Genomic DNA, 16,179 nt, shown 5'->3' on the forward strand with positions numbered 1-16,179 from the left:
TGTGTGTTAGTTTAGATGTTTTTAACAATCCAGCGCTTCTAAAAAGTGGCGTGTTGGTGTCTGTGTGTGTATCAGAAGGAGAAAAACTTTCTCATTGATGAGTGTTGGCATGCAGGTTCTCCTTCATTTGTGCGTATTTTGATTTGGGTTTGTGTGTTTTCATATAATATTGTAGCAAGGAGAGTATAGTGTACAGTCATCCCTCGTTTATCACAGCTAATTGGTTCCAGATCCGACTGTGAGTAGGATTCCTGATTTATAAATGGAATATTTTTGTAGTTAGAGCCTAGAAAACCTGTTAACTGCCTTCTAAATATGCTTTTTAACATGATTAGAGCCCTTTGGACATAAAATAACACCCCTGTGGTCACCGTTACTCTCCTATTACGCAATAGAGTACACATAATAAGAGAAATTAAGACATTTAAAACATAGAAAACCTGTTTATGACCGCCTAAATACAGTTTATAACATTATTTGAACCCTTTAGACATGAAATAACACCCCTATAGTCACCTTTGCACTCCTATTACTCAATATAGTAGCCATAATAAGAGCAAATAAGACATTTAAGACATAGAAAAGCTGTTTACGACCTTTTAAATACAGTTTTAACATTATTAGAGCCCTCTAGACGTGAAATACCACCCCTATAGTCACCTTTACACTCCTATTACCCAATATTGTAGATATAAAAAGAGAAATGAAGACATTTAAGACATAGAAAACCTGTTTACAACCTTCTAAATACAGTTTTTAATTGTTAAAGATGATACGACTACAAAGTCGATCATAGACCTGCGGCCTAGGGTGTCCTGGTGCCATGTGCACTTATGGACATCCTTATGTTGGAACATGATGTTTGTGATGGGCAAACTGTGGTTCGCACAGAAGTCCAACACCATTACGCCGCACGGGTTCAGATCGGGGAGGCCGTTCCTCCCAATCACGCCCCTCCAGGTCACACTGTCATTGCCCACATGGGCGTTGAAGTCTCCCAGCAAAACGACGGAGTCACCAGTTGGGTTGCTCTCCAGCACCCTTCTGATGGACTCCAAGAAGGCTGGGTACTCTGAACTGCCATTCGGCGCACAAACGACAGTCAGGAGCCTTTCCCCAAGGCGTAGGGAGATGACCCTCACTTTAACCGGGGATGACTCCAACACGGAAGCACTATTAATAAGCCCACACCAGCTCGCCGCCTCTCCCCTTCAGCAACTCCAGAGTAGAACAAGGTCCACCCCCTTTTGAGGAGTTTGGATCCAGAACACAAACTGTGGGTCGAGGTGAGTCCGACCATATCTAGTCGGAATGTCTCAACCTCTCTCACAAGTTCGGGCTCCTTCCCCGCCAGAGAGGTGACATTCCACGTCCCAAGATCCAGATTTGGCCGCCGAAGACCAGGTCGCCTAGGCGCCCGCCCTCGACCGCCACCCAAAGCACATAATATTACGACTTTTGAAAAAAAACTATTTTGTCCTCATAATATTACAAATGTATTCTCATAAAATTGCAACTTTTTTCCAGTAAGAATACCAATTTTCTCTTAATATTTTGACTTTATTCTCATAAAATTACAGCAGTTTTTTTTAATTCAACTTTCTTCTTGTGAATTTTCGTCTCGTAATTCTGACTTTATTCCCATATTTTGAATTTATTCTCGCATTATGTTAGCTTTTTTCACAACCTAATTTTCCTCTTTATTCATTGTTTTGTTTGATTTTCATAGTATTAAGACTTTAAAAAAAACATCTTTTTTATATTTTGATTCTATGCTACCGAAATGACATTATTTTTCCTCACAATATTCCCAATTTATTCTCATAATTTTTTTTCCTCATTAGAATGCATCTTTTTTCTCATAATATTTTGACTTTATGCTACTAAAATGAGGTTCTCATAATATTACAGCGTTATTATTATTACAGCTTTTTCTCGTTAGATTACTCATCTCTCTTCATATTTTGGCTTTATTCTTGTAAAATTATTGCAATTATTTTATTTTTTTTCCTGTTGTTTTTTTTTTTTTAGTTCACATTTTTAGAATGTGCCGTGGGCCAATCAGAAAACAGCCGTGGGGCGCAAATGGCTTCTGGACGGCACCTTAAACACCCTTGATTTACAACAACAACATGTTTATTATTGCACTTCTCCGTCAGGGTGAACTGTCTTCTTCGTGTGTGTGTGTGTGTGTGTGTGTGTGTGTGTGTGTGTGTTGTTGACACAGCAGTACGTGCAGATCAGTGGTGGTGAGGGACAGGTAGGGGACACTCAAAAAGAGGACGGGAGCGCAGCAAAGACAGGATGAGGAAGTCCTTGACGACATTGATGAGAAGGAGAGGAAAGGTGATTGCAAGGATTTTTAATGCCAGAGTGCGATTTGTAATCGGCATGACATCCAAATTATTATTATTATTTTTTTTGTTATTTTTTTTCTTATTAGAATACATAAATGACAGCTGTTTTTTACATTTCTGCTGGATTTTTTTTGCAGCTTTTTAAATTTTCTTCTTGTAAATTTTCTCCTGGTAATTCTGATTTTATTCTCAGAATATTTTGACTTTATTCCCATAATATTATAACTTTTTTGGACTACCTAATTTTCCAAAAATGACAACTTTATTTAGTTTTGTTTGTTTCTCAGAATATTCCGACTTAAAAAAGGTAACATCTTTTCTCTTTAATATTTCAACTTTATGCTGCTAAAATGAAATTATTTTTATTCTTATAAAATTGCTACTTTTTCTCGTTACAATACAACTTTTTTCTTGATATTGAACTTAATATTTTCTTAACTTAATATTTTGACATTATTCTTGTAAAATGACAGCTGCTTTTTTCCATTTCTGCTGTATTTTTATTATTTTTTAATTTTCCAACTATTTCAACTTTCTTCTTGTAAATTGTCTTTTGGTCATTTTGATTTTATTCACTATTTTGACTATTCTTATTCTTATTCTTATAATAACTCTTTCTGCAACCTAATTTGAAAAATTGTTATTATTTTTCTTTAACTCATTCAATACCAAAGACGTATTTGTACATTTTCATAAACCCGAATAATTCAAGATTCAAGATTCAAGAGAGTTTTATTGTCATGTGCATAGTAAAACAGCAGTTATACCATGCAATGAAAATCTTATTCTGTTCATTCTCCCAAGAAAAGAAAGAAAACAAATGAAAGAATAAGAACATAAGAAACATAAACACAGAAACATAAATACCAATAAATTAAGCAACAACAACAGAAGAGACATTAATACAAGTAAATAATACAAATAAATAAATAAATAAAGTGCTATGAGTGTGTGCGTGTGTTGCGTGCGGCGTGTGCGAGTGCTTCGTTGAGGAGCCTGATGGCCTGTGGGTAAAAGCTGTTTGCCAGCCTTGTGGTCCTGGACTTCAAACTCCTGTAGCGTCTGCCTGACGGTAGGAGTGTGAATAATGAGTGTTGTGGATGTGTGCTGTCCTTGATGAGGTTGTGTGTTCTTCGTAGGACTCTAGTTTTATAAATGTCTTGCAGTGAGGGGAGGGCTGCCCCAACAATGTTCTGTGAGGTCTTGATCACCCGCTGGAGTGCCTTCCTATCACGTGTTGTACAGTTACCGTACCAAACAGTGATGGAGGCGGTAAGGACACTTTCCATAGTGCATCTGTAGAAGCAACTCAGGATTGTGGTGGGCATGCCAAATTTCCTCAGTCTTCTCAGGAAGTACAGTCTCCTTTGGGACTTCTTCATAATTTGTTGGGTGTTGTGAGACCAGGTGAGGTCCTCGCTGATGTGTGTGCCAAGGAACTTGAAGGTTTTCACCCTCTCCACCTCAGTCTCATCAATAAACAGGGGACTATGTGGCTCCTTTTCCCTTGTTCTTGGGTCGATGATCATCTCTTTAGTCTTATCTGTATTGAGAAGGAGATTGTTATCACGACACCAAGCTATGAGGTCCGCCACCTCTCTTCTGTATGACGTTTCAACACCACCAGTGATCAGTCCGATGACTGTAGTGTCATCCGCAAATTTAATGATGCTGGTGTTGTTCTGGGAGGCCACGCAATCGTAGGTGAAGAGCGTGTAGAGGAGCGGACTCAGCACACACCCCTGTGGGGTCCCAGTGCTCACAATTCTTGAGCTGGATGTGCGATTGTGGACTCTGACTGACTGGGGCCTGCCTGTTAGAAAGTTAAACACCCAGTTACAGAGGGAGGGAGACAGGCCAAGTGTGAGGAGCTTATTTGTGAGTTTGTGGGGGCTGACTGTATTAAAAGCAGAGCTATAGTCTATAAATAGCATTCTGACATATGTGTCCTGGCCCTGTAGGTGAGAAAGGGCTGTGTGGATGGCAGTGTTGACTGCATCATCCGTGGACCGGATCTGGTGATATACAAACTGTAGAGGGTACACAGTGGCCGGGATGCTCTTTTTGATGTGGGTCATGACTATTCTTTCAAAGCACTTCATAACAATAGGAGTGAGTGCTATAGGGCGATAGTCATTCAAGCAGGTCACGTTGCTCTTCTTGGGTACGGGCACTATGGTGGTGGACTTAAAGCAGGTCGATACAGATGCTTGTGCAAGCGACAGGTTAAATATGTCAGCAAGCACATCAGCTAGCTCTGATGAGCAAACCCGAAGTGCACGTCCTGAGATGTTGTCTGGCCCTGCTGCTTTTCGTGGGTTTGTTTTGTTCAGAACCCTGCGCACATCAGCTGATGTCACCATGAGAGGTGAGTCCTGTGTGCTCCCCAGGTTCAGCCACCCTCTCTGCTCATCAGGAGTTTGGGTGTCAAAGCGGGCATAGAACTCGTTCAGCTCATCTGGAAGTGTGGTATGGCTGGACGTGGCTACGCTACTCTGCTGTCGATAGTCTGTGATGTGCTGGAGCCCCGCCCACATGCGCCGAGGGTCTGAGGTGGAATAGTAGCCCTCCAGCTTCTGTCTGTACTGTCTTTTGGCCTCTCGTATGGACCTCCTCAGGTCATATCTGGCCTTTTTGTAGTCATCAGCGGTGCCCATGACAAATGCAGTCGAACGAGCACGTAGCTTAGCCCTTACATCACAGTTCATCCACTGTTTTTGGTTAGGGTATTTTCTGTAATACTTGGTGGTGGTAACAGTCTCTATGCATGTGCTAATGTAGCCAGTAACAGCAGAAGCATATTCATCCAAATCAACAGTACAATCTTCCCTCCCCGCTGCAGTTTTAAACACATCCCAGTTTGTGCAGCCAAAGCAGTCCTGAAGTACTTGATCAGTTTCTTCATTCCACACTTTAACTGCTGTACGTACAGGGGGAGCTTTTTTAAGAAGTTGTCTGTACGTTGGATAAAGGAATATAGAGATGTGGTCGGCCTTTCCAAAGTGGGGTCTTGGAACAGCCTTCAAAGCACCTTTCATGTTGCAGTAGACTTGGTCCAGGATGTTATTTTCCCTCGTGGGAAAGCTTACATGCTGGTAATATTTGGGGAGGACAGTCCTGAGGTTACAGTGGTTGAAATCGCCAGATATAATAAATACAGAATAACCGATCCCTTTTACGTTTTTGTGCGCAAGAGGCACAAATAGGTGATGACGCAACCCCCCACTAATAGATTTGATTCGGAGCACTTTTAAGCCATAAAAACGGCCATAAGTTGGCAGAAGTGCATTTGATAAGAGCTCCGCAGAGATCATGTGGACGGACAAAACACACATGACAGGAAGGAGGAAGTGAGAGAGCGTGGAGGAGTGTAGCATGCAGAAGGTTACGCATTGTATGGAAATTTTAACGCATGCACACACACACACACACACACACACGCGTGCACACACATGCACGCATATAGTTCAGTACCAAATGTGAAAACTGTAAATAGTTCACGGTGTTACATTTGTAAATAAATTGTTATTTTGATGTAAAACAACAAACAACCCTTTTTTGTGTTGTTTATGTTGGTATAGTTGTTTAGATATTTGTGCTGTCACAAAAGCAGAAAATATTTGTCTCAAAGTGAAAGTTAAGCTTGAAATGTATCTTTTTACAAAAAGCTGGTTTTCTCCCTTTTTTTAGTTAGGAACTGATATTTTCTAGAAACTTACCTATGTTCTACTGCTCATTACTAAAGAACTGAAAATGGTAGAAACAAACTTTTAATTTCTGATGAAAGTTGGGAGTGTAATGTTTCTTTTGTCATATATAGCCATAGAACACAATATTCTGTGTGCCTTCGAAGTTCAGCCAAAATCGTCTGAAGGGGTTGTCTTTTGGAAAATGCCTGGGATTGAATGAGTTCATATTTCAGCTTCATGCTACTACAATGATGTTATTTTTCCTCATGAAAATTTATGACTTTTTCTTGTAAGATTACAACTTTTTTGTATTTATAGTTTCACTTTTTTGTATAATTACTGCAGATTTTTCTTTTTGTTTTAATTTTTTGTTTTCTACTAAAATTACATGATTTTTCCTCATAACATGACATTATTTTTGTAAACTTTTTGTCGTTAGATTAGAACTTCTTTTCTCTTAATATTTTGACGTTATTCCTGTAAAATCTCTACAGATTTGTCATTTTTTTGCTGTTTTTTTTTCTTGTTAAATTTTTAGAATGTCCGGCGGGCCAAAACAGCCCAAAAGGCCACCCCTGCTCTAAATGACGTCATAGTCGGGCGTGTTGATGTTATTTTTTCACAGCGACAAAAAGTGAGCACAAAAAAAAAAGCCAAACAAATATGCTTAAAAATACAAATCAACTTTCTTGTTTTTGGATTTCTTTGGGTGTGTTTTTTAAATTTTTTTTTTTTCAAATGTCACGAAGCCTCGCTTTTAGACCGAGGGACCCGCTGCTCGTTGAGAGGAGCAATACGCGCGTTCATGTGAGAGTTTTCAAAACTGTCCGACAAGACCAAAAACATCCTGGAGGTGGTCTGGATACTCGCTCACAGGTGCGCGTGAGGTGTGTTAAGCAGCAGAGTTACGACGCCACCTACTGTACGACAAGCAGCCCCGTTATGATGTGTTCATATGGTAGCTCCAAATCGAAATAACAAAAATAAAAATGTATCTGTGGTGGTACAGATGTATCTGTGGCGGCGGGGAACACTGCAAAGTGTCCTTGCGCATCCGAGTGACCAGTAATTACTCGTCTTTTCCAGCCTGTTGTCGCTCGTAATTGAATTTGATGAAGTGTGTGCGTTAAGAGAAATGTTTGTACATGTGTTCAGATGATTAAGAATTGATCTGCACGACATTTAATAAAGCACTCGCTCGGTTTGACACGGTCATGCGTGATCTTTAATGTGCACACACACACACACACACACACACACACAGGCGTGCGCACAAAGAGTGTCCTTGGAAAGTGTGTGTGTGTGCTGACTGGGCCGGTAATGATCACTTTATATGCATGTTTCCCCGCCCCTAAAAAAAGTGGAGTGAGAGTGAAAAGGAAGCCTCCTAATCCCCCATGACAAGTCTTATGTGAAATATAATATATCATATTTGTATTGTTTTGCTGAACGTGTTGTTTTATGCGACAGGAGGCCGCATTTCTGACGGGAAAGTGTTGGCGTGACTTCTCCCTCATACTTCCTCTTCAAGGCGGTGACTTTGTTCCGCCTCCCGGAGGTTTTTGAGCGCAGGAGGCGACCGTGGACAAAGTGCACTTTTAAAAGACTGCAACGCGCCCGACTGTCAATGCAGCGTCAATGTGGTCATGTGACATCTGAACATTTCTGAACATAGCAGCAATTCATAGGAAAACCCACGGGAATAGAAATAATCTTTTCCGGGGTCCAACTGTGGCCACCGTAGAAGCTTTAGGAAGCTCACACAAGCGTAAAAAGTTCAAGTTAAACACAAGGACATAGAAAACAAGGACATAGACACAATGAAAAGCTAACTTCAAGTGGAAAAAGAAGGGATGCGCTGTCAGAATGACGGCGTAAAAACAATACCACACTCGGCCTTAAATTCCAGTGCAAAAAAAAGTTAAACCCTCCTAGTATTCAGATAAAATCAATAAAACACAAATTTTTCCCTTCAAGTGGAAATAGAAGTGAACCACTGTCAATATTATGACATAAAATCAATAAAACACAGTTTTAACTTCAAGTGTAAAAGGAAATGAACAGCTGTCAATATTAGGACATAAAAATCATTACAAATTCAGTTTTAGCTATCAATGCTAGGACGTCAAATCAATAAAACACTCATTTTTCATTTCAAGTGTAAAAAGAAGTGAAACACTGTCCATATTAGGACAGAAAATTACAAAAAAAATTGTTTTAACTGTTAATATTAGGACCTAAAATCAATAAAACAGTTTGAACTGCAAGTGTAAAAAGGAGTGAAACGCTCTCAAGATTAGGTCATAACATCAACAACAATTCAGTTTTAACTATCAATATTAGGACATAAAATCAGTAAAATACTCAGTTTCAAATGCAAGTGTAAAAAAGAAGTGAAACACTGTCAATACTAGGTCATAAAATCAATAAAAATTAATTTTTAACTACCGATATTAGGACATAAAATAAATAAAACACATATTTTTCACTTCAAGTGTAAAAAGAAGTGAACCACCGTCAATATTAGGATGCAAAATCAATAAAACGTTCAGTTTTAACTGTCAAGATTAGCACATAAAATCAATAAAACACAGTTTTAACTTCAAGTGTAAAAAGAAGTGAACTGCTGTCAATATCAGGACATAAAATCAATAAAATACTCCGTTTTAACTGTCAATAACTGGACAAAAGATAAATAAAACACCTGGTTTTAACTTAAAGTGTAAAAAGAAGCCTACTGTTGTCAATATTGGGACATAAGATCAATAAAACACTCAGTTTTTGCTATCAATATTAGCACATAAAATCAATAAAACACTCAGTTTTAACTTCAAGTGTAAAAAGAAGTGAACTGCTGTCAATATCAGGACATAAAATCAATAAAATACTCCGTTTTAACTGTCAATAACTGGACAAAAGATAAATAAAACACCTGGTTTTAACTTAAAGTGTAAAAAGAAGCCTACTGTTGTTGGGACATAAGATCAACAAAACACCCAATTTTAATTGTCAATATTAGGACAGCCACTCAAAGCCGGCGCCGCGGTGGCGTCATGAAAGCGTGTCAAACGGAGAGGGCACGGCGCACCCGGCAGGTAATTACCGGCAGGATTTGCTCGGCTGAGCAAATAATAAACTCGACTGTCTCAGCTCATTACGTCGCCGCCACTACTGCTGGGGACGGGAGAGCTCGCCATGTTTTTTTGCTGCCTCCGTGCCAGATCTACCAGGAGAGGAAACAACACTCCCTGCTCATAACCACAATGGCAGACCTCCCCCAAGGCCACACGCTTGATAAAAGTGACAAAAAGTACGGACAGCGTGTATGTGTGGCTCCTTCCTGCTTCGTAGCCACTAATGGGGGGAGAAGAAAGTCACCTCCAACCTTACCTATTGGCAGCTAGTACTTACCTAGAAGGATGCAGACCTCCCCCAAGGCCAGCACACCTTTACTACGTATCTTATTAGCTGACTAATTCATGGAAATGGTGCAAAAACCATTATCGTAATGTGTAGCAGAGGGCAGGAAGTCCATATATGGTCTGGGGAGGATGCGTTTGCTTATTTGCTACTGCTGAAGACGTTTTATTGAAATAACGCTGCCTGACAAATACAAACAAAGTTAAATATGCAAAGTTACGAATAGCACACACACAGACAGAGTGAGGCCATGCAAACAGACATATTGGGGCCAGTGTTGACTTATATCCCTATGCTAATAAGGCTGCTAATTCACACAGGGCCTCAAAAGGACACACACACACACACCTTTTATTTAAGCCCACTAGACGGGTCTGACAAAGAGCCTAAAAGAGGAGGTGTTTGAAGCTAAGATGTTGCAAAAAAAACACACAGATTGTATTTTTTTAGGCTTACATACAATAGAAAAAGTGTGTGTGTGTGTGTGTGTGTGTGGGGGGGGGGGGGGGGGGGGGGTGTTGTTATAATAGTTGCAGTGTGTTCCCAAGAGGCAACAGTGCAGCACAATCCTCCTATCGAGTGTGTGACCACAAACGTATTAAAGTGCATCAATGTACTTTTTAAAGGCTGCGCAACTTTTATGCCGCCTGTGCAAGACCAGGAATTTATTTTACCGTGGAAGCTCAAAAAATGAATACGCCTCCCTCCCGTGGCCTGCATGTCCAAATCATGGACACTGGAAATAGTCTGTTCCACTGTCAAGTGTAAAAAGAAGGGAACCACAGCTAACACTGCAATGTGAAAGCACAACAATACACTCCACCGCCTTTCGCCTTTTTTTTCCAGCATTGCTGAGTCTTATGCAAGCGTAAAAAGTAGTTAACCTCTGCTAATATTGTAGGAAATAGCCTCTTCCAGTGTCAAACTATGGTTGTTTTAACATCCTTGACTGCCATAAAAGTGTAAAAAGAAGTCAACCTCTGCTAACATTGCAATGTGAAAGCACAACAAAACACTCCACCACCTTTTGCTCTGCAGAAATTCTCATTTATTTCAGCATTTCTGACTCTTATGCGAGCATAACAAGATGTTAACCACTACAAATGTTGCAGGAAATAGTCTGTTCCTGTGTCAAACGGTGGATCCGTGCCCTAAAAGCTTAAAAGAAATGTTTGAAGTCACGTTTTAACATCCTTAGCTGCCATAAAAGTGTATAAAAAATGTAACCACTGCTCATAAAGTCCAAATTTCCAAAGAGTAAGATGACAACCGCATGCTTTCGCGTCTCGCAGCTCATTTTTCCCCGTTGCTACCTGTCATACAAGTGCAAAAAGAAGCTAAGCTATGTTGATACCAGCATTTAAATACAACAAAACCCTCAGTGTTGACGTTAACGACAAAGTTGCCAAGTCAAGGTGATTGAACGCACCTTCAATTGTCTCACGTTTTGCAAGTGTAAAAAGAAGTCAAGCCCTGCTCATGTTAAAATGTAAATGCGCTTCCATTCTTTGATGGGAAAAGCGTAATATGAAGCGGCGGTCATGTGGAGCCACGCTTAAAGGCGATTGGCCCGGCGCGGCCTCTCCCAGACTCACATGACGGACAGGTGGGAGGTCTAATCCCATCACAGAGTGTGTTAGCTTGCCCCCCTCGGGGGCCCGCCCCTGTCAGCCGAGTGGGCCCTGATTGGATAATGGCCTCCCCAAAAGTCTGATGGATTGGATTCCCCCCAGGCTGGGAGCAGGCGGAACGGGCAGAGAGGGGGGGAAATCTGGCCAGATGAGAAGTGAGCGAGAGAGACGGATGAGGAAGCACACACGTGGGACTCACATCTCTTAGCGAGGAGGGAGATAAATATGGATTCTTAGAAACGACTCAGCCCGAGGAGATTGAGGCTAAATGGGCGAGAGAGTGTCTTATTGTGTTTCGGGACATTTGAGACCAAACGTTTGGTGGAAAAAGGAAAAAGTCGCCTGAAAATCTGACTGCACTTTAGCCTGCTGGGCTGCTCATATATGCCGCTGTGTGCCTCTTCGAGGGATTATTCTTATATGCTGTGTTTATATATAACATGCAATTTGGGCTTTACAAACAGCCCAGAATATGTATTTTATATCACCCTTATTGCAGCAAAAAAAACCTTCAGGTATGGCTTGAAAAAAACAAAAACAGTAGTGGCGTGGGAACTTTGTCTGTGTGTACATTTTGGGACACATCATCGGTGGAGTTCCTTTGAATCAGCGGACGTTTCGGCCTTTCAACACTAGACGGCCTCATCAAAGGCGGCCAATTCCAGGGTGATCAAGCCTGAGAACTTGTCCTCTTCGGTGCGGCTCTTGGTAGGTAATTCAAGGACCGTAGATGCTGATGTTGGTCCGACAGCGTGGGACCCCGAGCCGCTTTTTCACATACGACGTTATGCTTCGCTCCATCTTTTCCACCGTTGTTATCGGGACCTCATAGATTGTGAGTGGCCACATTACCCTAGGGAGAAGTCCAAACTGTAGGCACCAGAGTTTAAGGTTCCCTGGCAGCATTGTCTTGTTGATGGTGTCCAGACTGGTGGTGATGTCCTGCCTTAATACCTGCACTTGCTCTTTGTCCCTGAGGCTTGCATTGTACCATCCGTCCAGGCTTTTGGCGGCTTGCTCTGACACCATCGGTATGGGGTCGTCACCAATGACCTCCATGGCCATTGTGAAGCACAGTCGCAGGTCTTCAAAGTAGGCTTTATATCATTTTACTATTTTTGAGTTTTTCATTCATTCATTTTCATTTTTTTCACTTCCTCACTTGCTTTAAAAGCATTCCAACCATGCCGGGGCTTCTGAGACATTTCCAATTTTCCCTCATTTACTTCACCCAGTATTTTATTTTATATGATATTAATTGACTTAATATGATTTTTCATTGTGATTTTTTAAAATATCTTATATTATGTTTGATTGAGTTTTTATATCGTTGTATTCCTACATTTTAGGATACTTCATATATTTTAAATATGTTTTGGTATTCTTTCTCATTTAAAAAAATTATATATGAAGTAGGGCCGCACGGTGGTCTAGTGGTTAGCACGTTGGCCAACACAGTAACAGCCTGGAGATCGGGAAGACCTGGGTCCGATTCTCCCCTGGGCATTTCTGTGTGGAGTTTGCATGTTGTCCCCGTGTGTGTGTGGGTTTTCTCCTGGCACTCCGGTTTCCTCCCACATTCCCAAAAACATGCAGGTGAGGTTAATTGGCGACTCTAAATTGTCCGTAGGTATGAATGTGAGTGTGAATGCTTGTTTGTCTATATGTGCCCTGCCATTGGCTGGCCACCAGTCCAGGGTGTCGCCCGAAGTCAGCTGGGATAGGCTCCAGCATACCGCCGTGACCCTAATGAGGAAGAAGCGGTATAGATATATGTAATAAACGATATAAAGTTTTTATGTATTATGTAATATTAGTAATAGCTATAATAATAATATATGTATATAGGTGTATATATATATATATATATATATATATATAACAAAATTGAAAGAGTGCAATATTTTTACATTTTTTAAATATTTCATATATTTATATGTTTTTTTATTAAGATTTTATTTTTTTTTTTACTTTCGCACGTGCTTTACATCACATACATTCCACACAAGGAGATTCAGGGACATTTTATTTTATTTTATTTTATTTTATTTTATTTTATTTTATCATTGAATTCCTATTTTTAGATTCATTATTAAATGAAATGATATGTTTTTTTTCCAATTTAATTGAAATAATATTTATAATATATATCATATGATAATAATAATTATGTTCTGTGTACTGTGAACTTTGTGAGTTTAAAATAGTTGATTGAATTGAATAAAGTGAGCTGATTTTATTAAATTTTATTTTTTTTTAAATATCACTGTTAACGCTGATGGTATACTAAAAACATGTGGTTGAATTTAATGGATTTAATTTAACAGTATGTTTAGTGACCAAATGATAAAAATAAAGAACACCCTGTTTTTTATGTCGGTTGGAGGCTGTGTACCTGATGAAGGGTCCAGTATAAGCTGTGATGTATGCTATCTATCATTAGATTCAAAATAGCATGAAGCTAATTGGAGGGATTCAGCCCACATGTGTGAAATTATACGTCATTTGTGACTTATTGTAGCTTTCTATTTCAAATCAGGCTGTGAGAAACTTGTCCATGCAAGTACCACCCCCCCCCCCCCCCCCCCCCCCCCGCCCCCATCACATTTTTAAACACAAAAAAATAACTCCTCAAGTCTGCGTTTGCATGAAAAGTCCTAAAAATGTTTCCACAACAAAATCTTCTGCTTTTTAAAGAAAACAAGGGAAAAAAAACTTCATCAAACACACCTGGAAAAGCGGCTGCAAACTTTCTTTAAATGCTGAGGCCGGCGCTTTTATTTCCCCGTGCCGCACGCCGCTCTTTTGCCTCCACTTCTCCGACGTGTCGACTCAATTTCGAGCCGGCTCGCTGCTGTCTTTGTGGCGAACCGCACAGATTAAATCCATTCTTCAGTGTCCTCAAAGCTCCAACTCAGCTGTTTGCTGCTCAGAAAAACTTCAATACACTTGTTCACTTACTCTCTGTGTAGTTTTTGGGGGTTGAAGTGATTGTGGATCTCTCACTTGGCCCTCTGAAATTGACTGTGTGTGTGTGTGTGTGTGTGTGTGTGTGTGTGTGTGTGTGCGTGTGTGTGTGTGTGTGTGAGGGTGAAAACTAAACTATTAGATGGACTAGTAGGTCTTTTGTTTTAGTGACGCTCTGAGCTCCACGTTTGATAGAAAAGGTGCTCAAACGCCCATTTTTTATGAAGCCACAGAAAAAGCAGGCTTCACTACATATCTGAAAACAAAACTCGAAGCTCTAAAAATCATCTCGTCCTCAATTATTTCACAAAAAGCTATAATATCAACAAATGCTGGTGACAACAAATATTTGCTGTTTTTTATGGATTTACAGCAAAATCAGGCTTCGCTACGCATCTGAAAACAAACCCTGGGGCTGTAAAAATCATGTCAACCTCACTTGTTTCACAGAAAGCTAGCATATCAACAAAGGTTTATGACGGCAAGTATTTTTTCTGAATTTTATGAAGTCACAGGCTTCGCTACACACCTTAAACAAAACCTGCAGCTCTAAAAGTCATCTCAACTTCATTTGTTTCACAAAAATCTATTATAGTAACAATAGTTGTTGATGACAAAACTTTGCTGTTTTTTATGGATTTACAGTAAAAACAGTCTTTGCTATGCATCTGAAAACAAAACCCGGAGCTCTAAAAATCATGTCAACCTCACTTGTTTCACAAAAAGCTAGTACATGTTTATGACAACAAGTATTTTTACAGAATTTTACAAAGTCACAGGCTTTGCTACACACCTTAAAACAAAACCCGCAGCTCTAAAAAAATCATCTCAACTTCACTTCAAGTATTTGGTGTTTTTTGTGGAGTCACAGAAACAAAAACAGGCTTCACTACACATCTTAAAACAAAACCCGGAGCTCTAAAAATCATCTCAACCTCTCACTTCTTTCACAAAAAGCTAGCATATGAACAAAAATTGGAAATGACAAGTATTTTTTGATTGTTATGAAGTCACAGAAAAAAAAACAGGCTTCGCTACACATCTCAAAACAAAACTCAGAGGTCTGACAATCATTTCATCCCCACTTGTTTCACAAAAAGCTTTCATATAAACAAAGTTTGGTGACAAGTATTTTTTAAATTTTTATGGAGTCACAGAAAAAAAACAGGCTTTGCTGTACATCTTACAACAAAACTTGAACCTCTAAAATTCATCTCAAACGGTTTCACAAAAAGCTATCACATCAACCATAGTCGGTGACAAAACATATTTGCTGATTTTTATGGAGTCGCAGAAAAACAGGCTTCACTACACATCTCAAACCTCTAGACATCATCTCAACCTCACCTGTTTCAGAAAACGCTACCATATCAACAATAGTTGAATAATTAGTTATAATTAATTAGTTAATAATCAATAAAACTTGGCGACAACAAGTATTTGTTTCTGTCTGCAGGTACTTGATTTTCGGTCTTTACAATCAAAACCTAGTTAAAGGTCCCCTATTTTGCAAAAGTGACTTTTTAACAACGTGCTAACAGTGATATGTGTCCTTAGAGTTGATTTATGGGCACCAAACATGAGAACCACACTTGTTTGTTCCACTTTTGAGTGAACAAGCGCTCAAGCCCTCCTTTTTCAAGTTGCAGGTCCTGGTTTTTATGAAGCCCCGGAATAAACCAGGCTTCTCTACACATTTTAAAATGAAACCTGGACCTCTAGAAACACATGTCATCCTCCATTAGAGCTTACAAAAAGCACTTTCAAACCGTATCAATTCCAGCATCGGTATACCGTACTGTAGCTACTAGAAGTGCAGTGTGTTTGCAAGCATACCTTTATGAGCACAGCGAGAACACGCAATGACACGCGAGCCGACGATGTTGTGGTGATGATGATGATGTGTCGTCAGCTACATCAGTCACACACTCTGGACAGGAGGCGAGGCTGAAAATGGAAGTGACTAAATCCTGGATTTGCTTTGTTCTGCCTGTCAGGGTGTGTGTGTGTGTGTGTGTGTGTGTGTGTGTGTGTGTGTGTGTGTGTGTGTGTCCACAGTGTGACACACAAGCATGGTAATCCCATGTCCAAACACATTTTGCACTTCATTTCATT

General features: G+C 39.9%; 1 protein-coding gene across 3 annotated transcripts in view; it reads left to right on the forward strand.

Moving 5' to 3' along the window:
- Nucleotides 1-16,179, forward strand: part of si:dkey-215k6.1 (transmembrane protein 132B) — a 225,574-nt gene that overhangs the window by 185,641 nt on the left and 23,754 nt on the right. The window lies entirely within an intron of this gene.

The sequence above is a fragment of the Dunckerocampus dactyliophorus genome, chromosome 4 (genome assembly GCF_027744805.1).
Source record: "Dunckerocampus dactyliophorus isolate RoL2022-P2 chromosome 4, RoL_Ddac_1.1, whole genome shotgun sequence".
Taxonomy (NCBI): Eukaryota; Metazoa; Chordata; class Actinopteri; order Syngnathiformes; family Syngnathidae; genus Dunckerocampus; species Dunckerocampus dactyliophorus.